Source organism: Scyliorhinus torazame, chromosome 7, assembly GCF_047496885.1.
Source record: "Scyliorhinus torazame isolate Kashiwa2021f chromosome 7, sScyTor2.1, whole genome shotgun sequence".
Lineage (NCBI taxonomy): Eukaryota > Metazoa > Chordata > Chondrichthyes > Carcharhiniformes > Scyliorhinidae > Scyliorhinus > Scyliorhinus torazame.
The window spans coordinates 114,134,814-114,152,490 of NC_092713.1; the positions used below are offsets into that span (position 1 = coordinate 114,134,814).

At 47.8% G+C, this 17,677-nt stretch overlaps 1 protein-coding gene across 2 annotated transcripts in view; it reads left to right on the top strand.

Moving 5' to 3' along the window:
- Nucleotides 1–212: 212 nt before the first annotated feature.
- The window catches only part of LOC140426475 (KN motif and ankyrin repeat domain-containing protein 4-like), a 156,891-nt gene continuing 139,426 nt past the window's right edge, over nucleotides 213–17,677 (top strand). For both annotated transcript variants that reach the window (XM_072511289.1, XM_072511288.1), the window contains exon 1: nucleotides 213–404. The gene's annotated coding sequence lies outside the window, so the exon portion shown is untranslated. The remainder of the gene's footprint in view (nucleotides 405–17,677) is intronic.

The window sequence follows — 17,677 nt, forward strand, 5'->3', positions numbered from 1 at the left end:
TGACAGTCCATTGCATTTAGTTAGATATAAGATGGCATTTTAGTAAAGTAGTGCAATGGAGAGTGCATAGTTAATGTGGTTGAACAAACAGTGACTGGCATTTCAATAGTTAAGGAACAAATGATCCCTGATGAACATTAAAACAGGCATGCAGTGTCAGTGCTCTTTGTGGGTGTGTTCATAAGACCATTTTTCACAGAGCAAATACTTGCAAACTAAACCAGACTTACTCTGTTGACTTTGGCATATATTGAACTATCTCCCCTTATGGAGTGATAGCCTACATTCTGATGGTATCAGTAAAATAATTTAAACTATACTGTTTGAATTAAGAACATTTCACTTCTGGAGCTTTCACAGAACTGACTTCTCTAGTGCAGAAAATATTTTATGCAACTTTGAAGGTAAGGCAAATGAATGGTTTGTGGATGTTGTTTGTGTTCGGATGATCAATCTTATTTATTTTGTGATACATTTGATTACAGTTATTGTTAAAATCTCCATTTATGTAGCATAAATGAACCATTTAATTGAGGCAATTGAGAAACAAGTGATTTTTGTATGTATTTTGTACATGCACAAAATGTTGTAGTGACTACATTCAACCATTATTTAGCAAATTTTACGAAGCAATGTGGGATAAATGTAGCCTTTACTACAATTCTCAAACATATATCTGCAATGGTTTATACAAACTCTTAACTTTGTTTGGACGAGGCAGAGCTCCAGTGGCTCCAACAGAGAATACGTTACTAATTAATTTGTCTTGAAGGCAAATTCCTATACTTTTACAAGAAGATATATTTGAAAAGTTCATTGTATTAGAGAGTATAGAAAACTCTAACCTCTATGAAGAAGGTCTCTTTGTGTAACAGGGAACTATAGCCCTGTATACAACGTGGCTACTTTGGATCAACTCCAAATGTACACCACTTAGTAGGGAAGAACTGAATGCAAACAGGCCCATTAAAGTCAATCTGCACTGAGTATAAACAAGAAATTGTTTGAGGTGTTGAGCTATAAGCAAATGAATTCCAACAATTAGATTGAAAAATCCTATTTAAATCTTAAATACAAATCCCGGAGTTTCTAAACCCACACTGCATCACATATGGTATTTGCATCAATATCAATACAAGCTGAATGTTCCTGTGTGTGTTTGTCTGGGAGAGGGCTAGGAGCTAGACTACAACAAACGTTAGGTTCTTTTCGTTCCAATTCTCGGAATCCAGCATCTGTTAGCAGATTCCTTGTGTTTATGATAGATTTATTTTCCGTAAACTGACAGCAACTTACGGGGAGGCCTTGGATGTTGTATTTTAATAGCAAAATAACGTAAAAGTAGCGTTATTCTTCTGTGAATGAAGAAAGGGTGTCCTTCATTCTTAAAGAGTATTACAGTGCAGGGAATTTAAACAGAGAATGCTGGGAATACTTCGCATCTGTGGAGAGAAAGGGTTGATGTTTCAGGTCAATGACCTTTCGTCAGTACATCCTTAACCTGAAACATTAACTCGATTTCTGATATAGGTGCAAAGCTATATAGGAAGAGGAGTAGACCATTCAGCCTCTCATGCCTGTTTTGCAGTACAATTAGTTAATCGCCGAACCACAGCTGAACTCCATTTACCCACCTTTAATCCAAATCCCTTAATATCTTTACCTAACATTAATCCAACAATCTCAATTTTGAGATTTTCAATTGACCAAACCTCAAGAGCTTTTTGAGGGAAAAAGTTCCAGATTTCGACAGTCCTTTGTGTGATGGCAGAAATATAGTCACAAGAGTGGTGTTGTGATTAATGTAGTAATTTACATATATTATATTTCATACTTGTGGCAGTAATGTTATTAAAAACCCTGGTTTAAAATACATACAGGCAGTGTGTCTACTAAAGCTATAATTAAAGACGCGTAAAAAGAAGTGTAATGATTGATTCCAATCACTTATTGGAACAGATAAAGGGTTAATGGAATTGTGTTTTGATTGTTGGAGGTTCCCTGGAGTGTAGATAATATGAGGGAATGGTCTTTACTCCTACTTTAGTAGGTCAGGGGACTTAGTGGGGTACAGATTATGTAATTAATGGGAGGAGCCAGGTCTGTCTGTAGTTTGGCAGTCTGTTATAGGATTTTAAGCTGAACAGCAGTTTTTTCAAATACCGTTAGGTTGAGCAGAAGTGTACTGGATCTACTCTTGAAGAGAACTTTCTGCAAAAATCTCGACACAGCTAAGAAAGTAACCTGCGTTGTTAACTTTATTTATAAGTGGCATTTTGAAACTGTTTTGGGTTGCTTAATTATAAAAGTGGCAGGGGGTATATAATATGTTCAAGTTATTTTTATTTTGTTGAAGAGCTGTTTAACTGATAAATTTTAAAGCTATTTCTTTGATATTGATATTAATTCTGTGTTTAAATTGAAGTTTGTTTTAATGTAAAAGATAGCTATTACTCAGAGTCATGAAGTATCCTTTCCTCAGTTTTACAAATTGAAAAAATTGTTTAGGGGTCTCGTCTGGCATCATAACAAATGTTGACATCGGCTCCGGTTCCTAACAAATGTTGGCATCTGCTCCGGTTTCCTAACAAATGTTGGGATCGCCTCCGGTTCCTAACAAAAGTTGCATCTGCTCCAGTTTCGTAACAAATGTTGGGATCTGCTCCGGTTTCCTAACCAATGTTGGGATCTGCTCCGGTTTCCTAACAAATGTTGGGATCTGCTCCGGTTTCCTAACAAATGTTGACATCTGCTCCAGTTTCGTAACAAATGTTGGGATCTGCTCCGGTTTCCTAACCAATGTTGGGATCTGCTCCGGTTTCCTAACAAATGTTGGGATCTGCTCCGGTTTCCTAACAAATGTTGGGATCTGCTCCGGTTTCCTAACAAATGTTGGGATCTGCTCCAGTTTCCGAACAAATGTTGGCATCTGCTCAAGTTCCTAACAAATGTTGGGATCTGCTCTGGTTTCCGAACAAATGTTGGGATCTGCTCCGGTTTCCGAACAAATGTTGGCATCTGCTCCAGTTCCTAACAAATGTTGGGATCTGCTCCGGTTTCCGAACAAATGTTGGCATCTGCTCCGGTTCCTAACAAATGTTGGGATCTGCTCCGGTTTCCTCACAAATGTTGGCATCTGCTCCGGTTCCTAACAATTGTTGGGATCTACTCCGGTTTCCTCACAAATGTTGGGATCTGCTCTGGTTTCCTAACAAATGTTGGGGTTTGGTCCAGTATCCTAACAATGTTATACAAGCTAAAAATTACAGCATTTATTTCTGAAATTGAATATAAGAAGCATAAGACATAGACAATAGTCATTTTCCATTATACTGTACCATAATGCACTAATAGAGGGATAATGGTTCATTTTACAACTTCTGCTGTTTATTGCCACTGATACCAGAGAAGATATTTGACAGAAAGATGCAGTGGAAATTTCCTTGTGCTCAAAATCTATGTGGCCGTTTCTCCAGCCGCATTGTGTCCGAGACAAATCCCGCAATGTCAGGAGAATTCCACGAGAGGCCTGATACAGGGGATAGGATTCTCTGGCCTCCCAGACAAGTATTTCTCAGCAGCGGGAGGCAGCATGTCATTCACTGGCAGCGGGATTCTCTCCTCCCGCTGCTGTCAATGGAAATTCCCATTGAAGCCACCCCGTGCCGCCGGGAAACCTGTGGGCGGGGGTGCGCTGCCAGCGGGACCAAAGGATCTTGCAAGTGGTTGTGGTCTCGGATGCACTGCTGGAGAATGTGGAGACAGCTTCAATCATATTATTCAAAGGGAATTAGACTGGTATCTGAAAAGGAAGAATGTGAAGGGCTACGAGGAGGAGACGGGAGAATGGTATAAGGGAATTGCACATGTTATCTCTGGGTTGTTGCCCGTGCCACGTGATAGTGAGATGAGGAATAGGGAGAGAGAGCATTTAAACACGTGGCTACAGGGATGGTGCAGGCGGGAGGGATTCAGATTTTTGGATAACTGGGGCTCTTTCTGGGGAAGGTGGGACCTCTACAGACAGGATGGTCTACATCTGAACCTGAGGGGCACAAATATCCTGGGGGGGAGATTTGTCAGTGCTCTTTGGGGGGGTTTAAACTAATGCAGCAGGGGCATGGGAACCTGGATTGTAGTTTTAGGGTAAGGGAGAATGAGAGTATAGAGGTCAGGAGCACAGATTTGACGTCGCAGGAGGGGGCCAGTGTTCAGGTAGGTGGTTTGAAGTGTGTCTACTTCAATGCCAGGAGTATACAAAACAAGGTAGGGGAACTGGCAGCGTGGGTTGGTACCTGGGACTTCGATGTTGTGGCCATTTCGGAGACATGGATAGAGCAGGGACAGGAATGGATGTTGCAGGTTCCAGGGTTTAGGTGTTTTAGTAAGCTCAGAGAAGGAGGCAAAAGAGGGGGAGGTGTGGCGCTGCTAGTCAAGAGCAGTATTACGGTGGCGGAGAGGATGCTAGATGGGGACTCTTCTTCCGAGGTAGTATGGGCTGAAGTTAGAAACAGGAAAGGAGAGGTCACCCTGTTGGGAGTTTTTTATAGGCCTCCTAATAGTTCTAGGGATGTAGAGGAAAGGATGGCGAAGATGATTCTGGATATGAGCGAAAGTAACAGGGTAGTTATTATGGGAGACTTTAACTTTCCAAATATTGACTGGAAAAGATATAGTTCGAGTACAATAGATGGGTCGTTTTTTGTACAGTGTGTGCAGGAGGGTTTCCTGAAACAATATGTTGACAGGCCAACAAGAGGCGAGGCCACGTTGGATTTGGTTTTGGGTAATGAACCAGGCCAGATGTTGGATTTGGAGGTAGGAGAGCACTTTGGGGACAGTGACCACAATTCGGTGACGTTTACGTTAATGATGGAAAGGGATAAGTATACACCGCAGGGCAAGAGTTATAGCTGGGGGAAGGGCAATTATGATGCCATTAGAAGTGACTTGGGGGTGATAAGGTGGAGAAGTAGGCTGCAAGTGTTGGGCACACTGGATAAGTGGGGCTTGTTCAAGGATCAGCTACTGTGTGTTCTTGATAAGTATGTACCGGTCAGACAGGGAGGAAGGCGTCGAGCGAGGGAACCGTGGTTTACCAAGGAAGTGGAATCTCTTGTTAAGAGGAAGAAGGAGGCCTATGTGAAGATGAAGTGTGAAGTTTCGGTTGGGGCGATGGATAGTTACAAGGTAGCGAGGAAGGATCTAAAGAGAGAGCTAAGACGAGCAAGGAGGGGACATGAGAAGTATTTGGCAGGAAGGATCAAGGAAAACCCAAAAGCTTTCTATAGGTATGTCAGGAATAAGCGAATGACTAGGGAAAGAGTAGGACCAGTCAAGGACAGGGATGGGAAATTGTGTGTGGAGTCTGAAGAGATAGGCGAGATACTAAATGAATATTTTTCGTCAGTATTCACTCAGGAAAAAGATAATGTTGTGGAGGAGAATGCTGAGCCCCAGGCTAATAGAATAGATGGCATTGAGGTACGTAGGGAAGAGGTGTTGGCAATTCTGGACAGGCTGAAAATAGATAAGTCCCCGGGACCTGATGGGATTTATCCTAGGATTCTATGGGAGGCCAGGGAAGAGATTGCTGGACCTTTGGCTTTGATTTTTATGTCATCATTGGCTACAGGAATAGTGCCAGAGGACTGGAGGACAGCAAATGTGGTCCCTTTGTTCAAAAAGGGGAGCAGAGACAACCCCGGCAACTATAGACCGGTGAGCCTCACGTCTGTAGTGGGTAAAGTCTTGGAGGGGATTATAAGAGACAAGATTTATAATCATCTAGATAGGAATAATATGATCAGGGATAGTCAGCATGGCTTTGTGAAGGGTAGGTCATGCCTCACAAACCTTATTGAGTTCTTTGAGAAGGTGACTGAACAGGTAGACGAGGGTAGAGCAGTTGATGTGGTGTATATGGATTTCAGCAAAGCGTTTGATAAGGTTCCCCACGGTAGGCTATTGCAAAAAATACGGAGGTTGGGGATTGAGGGTGATTTAGAGATGTGGATCAGAAATTGGCTAGCTGAAAGAAGACAGAGGGTGGTGGTTGATGGGAAATGTTCAGAATGGAGTACAGTCACAAGTGGAGTACCACAAGGATCTGTTCTGGGGCCGTTGCTGTTTGTCATTTTTATCAATGACCTAGAGGAAGGCGCAGAAGGGTGGGTGAGTAAATTTGCAGACGATACTAAAGTCGGTGGTGTTGTCGATAGTGTGGAAGGATGTAGCAGGTTACAGAGGGATATAGATAAGCTGCAGAGCTGGGCTGAGAGGTGGCAAATGGAGTTTAATGTAGAGAAGTGTGAGGTGATTCACTTTGGAAGGAATAACAGGAATGCGGAATATTTGGCTAATGGTAAAGTTCTTGAAAGTGTGGATGAGCAGAGGGATCTAGGTGTCCATGTACATAGATCCCTGAAAGTTGCCACCCAGGTTGATAGGGTTGTGAAGAAGGCCTATGGAGTGTTGGCCTTTATTGGTAGAGGGATTGAGTTCCGTCAGGAGGTCATGTTGCAGCTGTACAGAACTCTGGTACGGCCGCATTTGGAGTATTGCGTACAGTTCTGGTCACCGCATTATAGGAAGGACGTGGAGGCTTTGGAGCGGGTGCAGAGGAGATTTACCAGGATGTTGCCTGGTATGGAGGGAAAATCTTATGAGGAAAGGCTGATGGACTTGAGGTTGTTTTCGTTGGAGAGAAGAAGGTTAAGAGGAGACTTAATAGAGGCATACAAAATGATCAGGGGGTTGGATAGGGTGGACAGTGAGAGCCTTCTCCCGCGGATGGATATGGCTGGCACGAGGGGACATAACTTTAAACTGAGGGGTAATAGATATAGGACAGAGGTCAGAGGTAGGTTCTTTACGCAAAGAGTAGTGAGGCCGTGGAATGCCCTACCTGCTACAGTAGTGAACTCGCCAACATTGAGGGCATTTAAAAGTTTATTGGATAAACATATGGATGATAATGGCATAGTGTAGGTTAGATGGCTTTTGTTTCGGTGCAACATCGTGGGCCGAAGGGCCTGTACTGCGCTGTATTGTTCTATGTTCTATGTTCTATGTTCAGAGCACTGGTGCAGACATAATGGACTGAATGGCCTCTGATGCTGTGATGTGGACAGCGACCCTCTTACCACCACAATTCGGCCTCGGTGAAGGTGGTGCAGGATGGGACGGAGCAAGGGAACTCATCCTGAACACTGAGGCTTAAAAAATCAATCCCAGCGCAATCTCACTCATCTATAAAAGCAAATATTCCTGGAAATATTGGTCAGCATCTGGAAGAGAACAATCCTTTAGGGCTTTGGGCGTGACCCTTATTCAAAACGGGGAGCTTTGTGGAAAATATTCCATAATTAAACCACGAGATCTAACTTACACTGCTTACTACTTGCATTTTTTAAAAATTGCCCACTTTATGAGCAGCAATTTAATGAGAACTTTGTTTTGAATTACAAGCAGTCTTGAATAGGGATCCATTACTGTTTACAGTAAATGCACTAAAGCTTTGGCAATTCAACTGTAAAGTCTTTGGAGACAGATGGTTTGAATTCCCTGCTGGTTAGGCGAGCCCCAGAGTAGCGGAAAAAAACTGCCTTCTGGAATAAAAATCAGCAGGATCCAAATTATAACATTCCAGTTTGCATCTCCTTCTTTTATCTTCTGTTCTGTCTGACTGCTGCAGTGACAGTTTGATAGTATGCTGTTGTATGGTAACAAAGTGGACGCACCGTGCCTTTTTGGCAAAGTGACAAAAACTGTTCAGGATTGAGACATTCTGCAGTGGAGGAAAGGGTATAAAAGGATTTAAATTTCATCCTCATACTTTGCTGGTTTGAGGGAATTCAATGAACTTAAATTCCAGCACAACACTGCAAAAAGCATAGCATCGAGCAGGAGTTGGAGAGTTTGCCTTCAAATGATCATTATCTCAATAAGGTTAGCGAAATTCTCCCAAACAATGACTGTAATAACCTCACGAGACCCACAGGGATGACCTGATTGATCTCCCCATGGGGCTTGTGAACTGCGGGCTCCCCCGCTGAGGGCGGAGGCCTAGCAGCTGGGACTCGTGGATCTGGTGTTTAAATGTTGACTGGGATTGAACCAGCATGATCAGTAGTCCCAGCTGGAACCCAAGTGCTGTATGTCGCGTTGCGGCCAATTAAACCTACATTTATATCACCTTCTCGGGACTCCTGAAGATAATAATAATAATCTTTATTGTCACGAGTAGGCTTACATTAACACTACACTGAAGTTACTGTGAAAATCCCCCAGTCGCCACACTCAGGCACCTGTTCGGGGACACTGAGGGAGAATTCAGAATGTCCAATTCATCTAACAAGCACGCCTTTCAGGACTTGTGGGAGGAAACCGGAGCACCCGGAGAAAACCCACGCAGACACGGGAGAATGTTCAGCCTACACAGAGACAGTGACCCAAGCTGGGTTTTATACTGGCGACGAGGAAAAACCATAGCTGTGATTCTGGATGCCCAGACCACACTTGAATTCCTCAGCATGAAAGCAAGGTCAGAGTGAATTTTAAGATGCCTTTCTTTGGGAATACTTGAGGATTTCAATGCAGGTGTGCAAGATTGGGCCCAGTATACCGAACAGATGTGGTACTTCTTTCAGACTAATGCTATTATAGGAGACGACCAACAAAAAGTAATACACCTGACCGCCTGCGGAGTCCAAAATTTCAGTGTGATTAAAAGCCTTACCCAGATTCAAAGGTCTTTGATGAGCTGTGACTCTTGTTGCAGACCATTATGACCCCAAACCATCAGTGATCGTGCAAAGGTACTGGTTCAACACAGCTGGACGAACCCCGGGGGAGTCGGTCATGGAATTCCTGATGCGCCTTTGCAAGCTGGCCAAGCATTATGACTATAGGCTATCCCTCCAGAGATGTTGCGAGACACTTCATGGTGTTACATCAACAACATAGCAACTCATTGTAACTTGTTGTCAGAACCTTCTTTGGTCATAGAATTATCCCTCTTGCATGAAAATGTGGAAAAGGGAGTCCAGGAACTCCGGGCTCCATGTAATGGATGTACATAGCATTGGCCACCTCCCCATTCCAGTGAGTAATGCCACCCATGACAGGGACTATGGGGCCCAGTCACCCCCGAGCAATGCTGTGGTCAGACCCATTGGCCATGAGCCACTGCAACCAACGAGGCATCTCTCCTGAGCTCCAGGAGGAAGACTGCACTTGGATGTTCACAGGAACCGTGGGGGCCGGGAACGGCAGATATGAAATGAAATTAAATGAAAATCGCTTATTGTCACAAGTAGGCTTCAAGTGAGGTTACTGTGAAAAGCTCCTAGTCGCCACATTCCGGCGCCTGTTCGGGGAGGCTGGTACGGGAATCAAACCGTGCTGCTGGCCTGCCTTGGTCTGCTTTAAAAGCCAGCGATTTAGCCCTGAGCTAAACAGCCCATCGCCCTGGTCGGGTGACACAAAGCCAGGGCTTTACACTGCATATCCCGATGAGGATGATTATATGCAACTAAATTGCATTACAGCACCAAATGTAGCCCCCATCAAGATCACCATTCAAGTAAACGGCCACCCATTTGGGATGGAAATAGATACAGGGACTGCTGTCTCTGTCATTGGTCAGCAAACGTACCGGAATGTTTGTATGGGGATCAGACACCTGGACCTAAGGGAGACTAAGGCACGGTTGGCAATATATACCAAAGATCCACTAACCAATGGAACAACACCGATTCCGGTTACCTATGGGCAACAATCAGTTTGCCTGCCTCTGATTGTGGTTCAGGGACCCGGACCCAGTCTTTTGGGCTGCAACTGGTTACAGAGATTCAGCCTAGACTGGCAGCAGATTGTTAAAATGGGTACAGGAAGGTTGTATACCCAGAGGCCAACCCAAGTTTTTCAGCGCCTGTCCAGTTCCTACTGTTGAAAGTGGACAATGAGTTCAGCTGGCTGGAAAACTTGGGGATTATTTGCCCAGTTCAGTTCGCGGAGTGGGCAGCATCAATGGTCCCGGTGTTGAAGCCAGACAAGACCGTGCGGCGATTATACAATGATGGTGAACAAGGCATCCCAGTTGGATGGGTACCCAATGGTGCACATGGAAGACCTCTATGCAAAGTTGGTTAGGGGTCATTCTTTCTCCAAGTTGGACATGAGTCACGCATACCTCCAATTGGAGTTGGATGCAGTGTCCAGGTAGTATGTGACCATCAATACCCACAGGGAACTGTATGAATACACCAGGCTCCCATTTAGAGTATCATCCACTTGTGCGATCTTACAGCGGGTTATGGAGAGCATCCTTTAAGGGCTCCCAAGGGTGGCAGTCTACCTGGACGATGTATTGATTACAGGAGCCAACAAGAGGGAACACCGAGATAACTTAGAGGAAGTCCTCTGCCTTTTCGGAGATAGGTGTCCACCTGAAAAGGGGCAAGTGTGTTTTCTAATTGAGCGAGATCTGACGTACTGGGTTGGCAAGGATGGCCTACATCCGGTGGAAGAGCAGAGCAGGCCTCAACGCCAGAGATTTTGACAGAGCTAAGATCATTCCTAGGGCTCGTTAATTATTCTGTAAAATTTATTCCATATCTAATAATAATTGTCACAAGTAGGCTTCAATGAAGTTACTGTGAAAGTGATCATACTGGCACCATTACATGAGCTCTTAAAGAAACACCAGAAATTGGCATGGAAGCTGCCACAAGAGGAGGCATTTGCCAAAGCAAAACAACAACTGTTGTCTTCTAAGCTATTAACACATTTGCGACCCATCTAGATCGCTCATAATTACGTGCAATGCCTCCCCATATGGCATCAGGCAATGATGTCCCATTGGTGGGATGATGGGACAGAGCGGCCGATAGCTTATGCTTTGAGAACTTTAGCTAAAGCAGATTGTAGGTACGCTCAGGTTGAAAAGGAGGGACTGGCCGTGATCTTCATGGTGAATTCATGTGTGGACACAAAAGGATCCAATGTTGGCAAAGTTGCACCATGTTGTCCTACATGGGGCACTACAGGGGAAACTGCCTGAAGAACTGCGGGCATTCATAAACAAGCAACAGGAGCTTAGTCATAGAATTTACAGTGCAGAAGGAGCCATTCAGCCCATCGAGTCTGCACTGGTCCATGGAAAGAGCACCCTACTTAAGCCCACACCTCCACCCTATCCCCATAACCCAGTAACCCGACCTAACCTTGTTTTTGGACACTAAGGGCAATTTAGTATGGCCAGTGCACCTAACCTGCACATCTTTGGACTGTGGTAGGAAACTGGAACATGCGGAGGCAACCCACACAGACACGGGGAGAATGTACAGACTCCGCACACAGTGACCCAAGCCAGGAATCGAAACTGGGACCCTGGAGCTGTGAAGCAACAGTGCTAACCACTGTGCTACCGTGCTGCCCTAGTGTTGAAGATGGCATTCTCCTCTAGGGCACCCGTGTATTAGTTCCAAGGGAAGGTAAGTATCTGGGGGTGTCCAAAATGAAAATGCTCGCCAGATTTACGTGTGGTGGCCAGGGCTCGATGGTTATATCGAGAGGTTGGTAGCAGTGTGCAGCATGCCAAGAGCATCAAAAACTTCCCCCATCAGCCTCACTCCACATTGGGAATGGCCAGGGCAGCATTGGGTGCGGATACACGCTGGCTTCACCGGGCCCTTCTTAGGATCAATGTTCCTACTAATCATTGATGCCCATTCAAAATGGATGGATGTCTAGCAGATGCCATCCACCACTTCGCAGGCTACCTTAGAGAAGCTATTCAGCGTCCAGGGTATTCGAGACGTGCTCTTCATCAATAATGGCACCCTCTTCACTCACGAGGAATTCTTGAAGTTTATGCAGGCAAATGGAGTTAAACACATTCACACCGCCCCATACCACCCCTCTTCAAACAGCTTGGCTGAGCAGTTGGTACAAACTTGCAAGAGGGGCACAAAACAAGCCACAGGGTCAGTTGAGACAAAACTGGCGGTCTTTTTATTCAACTATTATAACACCACATATGATGACCGGGGTAGCATCAGCAGAATTACGGATGAGCCGAAGACTATGAACCCATCTAAGCTTAACGTTTCCCAATCTTGGTGGGAAGGTGAAAAAAAATGATCTTCAAAAGAGGTAACGTGACTACTGGTAGCAGGGCAGAGGGTTCAAACCAGGGCCACTAAATGTGTCTGGAATTTTGGGGACGGCGCCCAGTGGATATCGAGGCACCAAAATGGAGAAGACAGAACCAGTCTCTTACATGGTCAAAACAAGGGGACGTACAGTACGTAAACATGTGAACCAGCGCAAAGGCAGGGATCCTGCACATGAGCCAGCTCCATCAAATGATTCAGTCCCTCGTCCCTTGTGTCCATCATTCAGGAGCCAGGGAGAAATACTCCAGAACACATATCTACACGAGATGGAAGATTCTGGTTCAGACATGGAGACGGAATCATGGATGACAGTTTGGTCAGGGAGAGATCACGAACGGTATTGCAGACCCCCCCTGCCGACAATTGGCACGGACCAGTGCACCCCACCGGCCTAGCCCCACAGCTGTTGGAAGCGCAGCGACAGACAAGGCGGCAAAAGAGGCCTCCTCTGCCCCCAACTACATCACAGGGACCTTCGGTGGGGAGGGATGTAATAACCCTCAGGAGACCCATGGGGATGTCACAATTGATCTCCCTGTGAGAAATCCCTGTGGAATACGGGCTCTCCCGCTGAGGGGGACAAGTGGGGGCAGGGGCAGCAGTGCAGGCCACAGCCACCATGTAGCCCATTGGTTGAGCACAGGGATACGCACCATGTTAACATGTCTGAATTTCACCCTCTGCAGACAATGGATTTTGGAATCCAACCAGGAATGGTTGCCATCATCGTAGCCGCCTCTGGCCTGGGAGGCTGTATGAGCAGGAGTTGCTTGAGAAGGTTCCTGTAGCAGAGGAACAGGAGCCAGTCAATGAGGATGGAGAGCCAGCCACCCAACAGGCCTTAGAGGAGGTGGGAAGATGGTGCCGCATCAGGCCTCGTGTGTACTGGCCGCACCTGTCATTTGAGGACCCGCCGGACTGGGCATGCCGTTGAAGACATCGACTGAGCAAGGGGGACCGTACTGCATACCTGGAACCATGGGGGTATACCCACTCCCAGTGACCATCAAGGTGCAGGTTGCCCTGAACTTTCTTGTCACGGGGTCTTTCCAGGGTCTGAATGGATACCTCTCAGGGTTCCCGCAGATCTCGGTGCACAGGTGCACCCACACCGTAATGGACGCCCTATATGCCCAGTCAACATAACGGGCGGGATTCTCCGCAAGTGGGATGCACCATTTTGCCGGCAGCCTGGGGGTTTCCTGACGGCATGGGGCTGCCCCACAATGGGAAACCCAATTGACTGCCCGGCGGAACAGAGCATCCCGCCGGCGGGGTGAAACAGAAATGTGGTGCGGCGGGATGGAGAATCCCACCCAATAAATCAGCTTCAATGTGGACCGAGCCGACCAGGATACCCGGGCAGCGGGGTTCGCCGCCATCGTCGGGATGTCCCAGGTTCAGGGGTGATCGATGGGACGCATGTCCCCTTACGAGCACCGACCCATGACGGAGCGGTCTTCACAAACCAAAAGGGGACCACTCAATGAATGTGCAGCTGATGTGTGACCATGAAATGCACATCACGCACGTCTGCACCTGATATCCTGGCACACTCCACAGTTCCTGACACCTTAGAGGCACAACCCCAGGTGAGGGGTTGGCTCCTGGGCGACAGGGGTTATCTGCTGCAGTCATGGCTGATGATGCCTATCTGGAGGCCACGGAATGACAGGGAGAACAGCTAAAATAATGCCCATGCCATGACCAGGACCACGATCGAGTGGTGCTTCAGCATCCTAAAAATGTGGTGCAGGTGCCGGGACCACTCTGGAGGGGCCCTCCAGTATGGTGCTGGGAGGGTCTCCCACGTCGTGGTGGCCTGCTGTGTGCTCCACAACTTCGCACAGCAGAGGGGCAATGTGCTGGAGGAGAAGAATGAACACCAGGCCTCGTCTGATGAGGAGGTTGATGGGGAGGGGGAGGATGGGCAGGACATGGGGCTGAGGTAGGCACAGAAAGGTCTGATCCATGGGATGGAGAATGATGACAACCCGCTCTGGGATGAGCTCTGGTGCCTGACATCGTTTGACAACGTATGACTCCTGCTCACAGTAGCTTTGGTGGGATGTTCTGGTGGGAGTCAGGTGGTCAGGCCTTGCATTGTAAGGGGAGGGTGGCCCTCCGATGGGCTTTGGGGCAACTCCCCGAAAGAGATACCCCTTGGCCCACCGCAAGGTCCATCGCATCAGGGCCATGTTTGTTCGGACCAAAGGTAATTCTCACCCACATGATTCCTGGCCCAGAGGACCAGAGAATCATGGGTCTTAATGACTCATTTGAGTTCTCCCAGTAGCGTAAGGCACAAACCTCGATCCTAATGTCAGCGGGGGGGGGCCGGAGCAGTAGAATCGAATCCGTGCCCAACATCGATCCCGCTTTCTTCTTGATGCTTGATTCTCTGCTTCATCGGTAACTCTGCTACCCACGGTGCGGGGTGGAGAATTCAGCCCTGTGTCATTTTGGGTGGGAATTGGGAGGTAAGACGTGTATGATCTAGGGAGCTTAGAGAGATTCTGACTGGAAAATCTCACGCTTAGAATTTTTTTGGAGTGGGAAACGAAAGACGCTGGCAAGACCAGCTCCTCCGAGATCGGGGCACCATTTTAAAAGTTAAGTTGAAGGTCTTCTACACCCCACCCACAGACATCTTGACTCCCCACAGACATGGTAACACCCACAACCCTCAACCCGGGAGGGACAACTTCCCCCCTCACCTCCCCTCAATCACTAAAGGTCCATGTGACCCCTGCGCAACACCATCCAGATATGAGGGTGACCCAGCCCCACCCATCCTCATCTGCATCAGGGCATCGCACCCCTACCCCCACAAGTGAGCATACCCCGCTATGGGATTCCTCCACATTTAAGGTCACCCTCCTTTCAGTTCAGTCCCCCACCTCCTGTTTCACGCACCCCCACCTTTCATACCTCCTTCATACTCCCCTGTCCTTCCTTCACCCCTTCAGGCCCCGCTTTATGCACCCCATTCTTTCCTGTCCTTCTTTTGTAAGGGCCACGAAGAATCCAGCACGAATTTTAAGGATACAAAGTAATAACACTTATTTACAATGACATATATACATAACAGTAGCAGCAACTTCCCTTGCTACATACTCCTTCCTGCTGGTTCCTGAACTGGCCAGCTTTATTTATACATGGAGTTTACTAGTGGTTTCTCCGCCCCCCTCATTGGGGAATCTCATACTCCCACAGGATTGTGGGATAGTCATTAGTCCCCAGCCAATGGTAAGTAGGCAGGTTATAACATCCCTCCCCCCCAAAGTCCAAGGAATCCACCGAAGACCCTGGCGAAGGAGGGCGTCGGACTCGTTTGGCCGCAGGCCGGACACCATTTGCACACGGCGCTGGATCAGGCGGCGTGTAACGAGACGGAGACCGGCGCTTCCGTGATGAACGGCGCAACGGTTGTACATCCACGGCCCGTGGACCCGAGGATTCCCCCTCTGATGCATCCTGTGTCTCCATCTCGGAGTCAGAGTCTGCTGCCTCCGTCATGTCAGTGTATCTATCTCCATTCGGTTCCGTAACGACCTGCGCAGGCTTCGAGTGAGGCACCAGTGGAAGATTGTGAGGACTACCTTCCCTTGTCTCTGGTCTCTGCGGCTGTAGAAATGAGTTCCGGGGGCGGGGAATCTTTTGAGGGGATAGTCTTCTGGACCGAACGTGGTCTACATGTTTTCGCTGGAGACGACCCTGGGCTTGCACTTGGTAAGATATAGGGCCCATTTGGCGAAAGATTACACCAGGAACCCATTGGGCACCACCAGCAAAATTCCGAATGAACACTTGGTCACCGGGCGCAAACTGCCGAATCGGCCGATGCCGAGAAAATCCCTGTCCCTGCCGTTCTTGTGTGCGGCGCACTTTTGCGCCAATGTCCGGGAAAACCATACTAAGGCGGGTGCGAAAACTCCGGCCCATTAGGAGTTCTGCGGGAGCTACCCCAGTCACTGCATGGGGGGTGGTCCTGTACATAAACAAAAAGCGATCCAGTCTCGTGTCCATTGATCCGGAAGACTGCTTCTTTAGGCCTCTTTTGAATGTCTGCACTGCGCGCTCTGCCAACCCATTTGAAGCCGGGTGGTAAGGGGCAGTGCGGATATGGCGGATGCCGTTCATCTTCGTGAACCTCGCAAACTCCTCACTCGTGAATGGAGTGCCGTTATCCGTGATCAGCACCTCGGGGAGGCCATGCGTACTAAACGATAAACGCATCTTTTCAATTGTTGCGCAGGACGTTGTCCCCTGCATCTTATGCACCTCTAGCCATTTAGACTGGGCGTCAATTAGTAGAAGGAACATGGATCCTTGAAAAGGGCCTGCAAAATCTCCATGCAAGCGTGCCCAAGGCCGCCCTGGCCATTCCCAGTGATGTCGGGTCGCGGCCGGCGGAAGCTTCTGATGCTCCTGGCAAATGGAGCAGTTTTGGGCCACCTTCTCAATGTCGGTGTCGAGGCCTGGCCACCAGACATAACTCCGGGCCAACATTTTCATTTTGGTCACGCCTGGATGCCCATTGTGCAAGTCTGTTAGTATCAGCTCCTGGCCTTTTTCCGGGACAATCACACGCGTCCCCCACAAGAGGATGCCGTCTTCCACGCTGAATTCTGACAGCTTGGAGGAAAATGCCCGCAACTCGCCTGGGAGCTGTCTATGCTGCCCGCCATATAGGACTATGTGCCGAACTTTTTACAGGACTGGCTCCGGCTGGGTCCACTCACGGATCTGTGATGCTGTGACAGGCAAGGTGTCCATAAAATTTAGGGTTGCAACCACCTCACCGGTCGTGGGGGTCGACATGGGGCCGGTTGATAAAGGCAATCGGCTCAGTGCGTCGGCATTTGCTATCTGCGTACCTGGTTTGTGCTCCAGAGAATACTCGTTATGCAGCAAGCAACAAAGCCCAGCGCTGGATCCGTGCAGAAGCAATGGGCGGCATTGGCTTATCCTCTCTGAAAAGTCCCAGCAGAGGCTTATGATCAGTCACGATAGTGAAATGGCGGCCATACACGTACTGGTGGAAGCGTTTCACCGCAAAAACCACTGCCAGGCCCTCCTTCTCGATCTGCGCGTACTTTTTCTCCGCTGCAGTCAATGTGCGGGAGGCAAAAGTTACCGGTCGCTCGGCAACGTTCTCCATCTTGTGGGACAGGACAGCCCCAATACCATACGGGGATGCATCACATGTGACGAGCAAACGCTTTCCAGGATCATAGTGGGTTAGTAACCCAGACGATGACAATTGTTGCTTTACCCGCCGGAAAGTGGTTTCTTGCGGCTGACCCCAAACCCAGGTGTGATTTTTCTTTAGCAGAAGGTGCAAAGGGGCCAGCGTAGTTGCCAGATTGGGGAGGAACTTCCCGTAATAGTTTACGAGACCGAGAAAAGAATGAAGATGCGAAGTGTCAGCCGGGGAGGGGGCATGTTGAATTGCACGCACCTTCTCTGCGACGGGGTGCAGACCTTCGCGG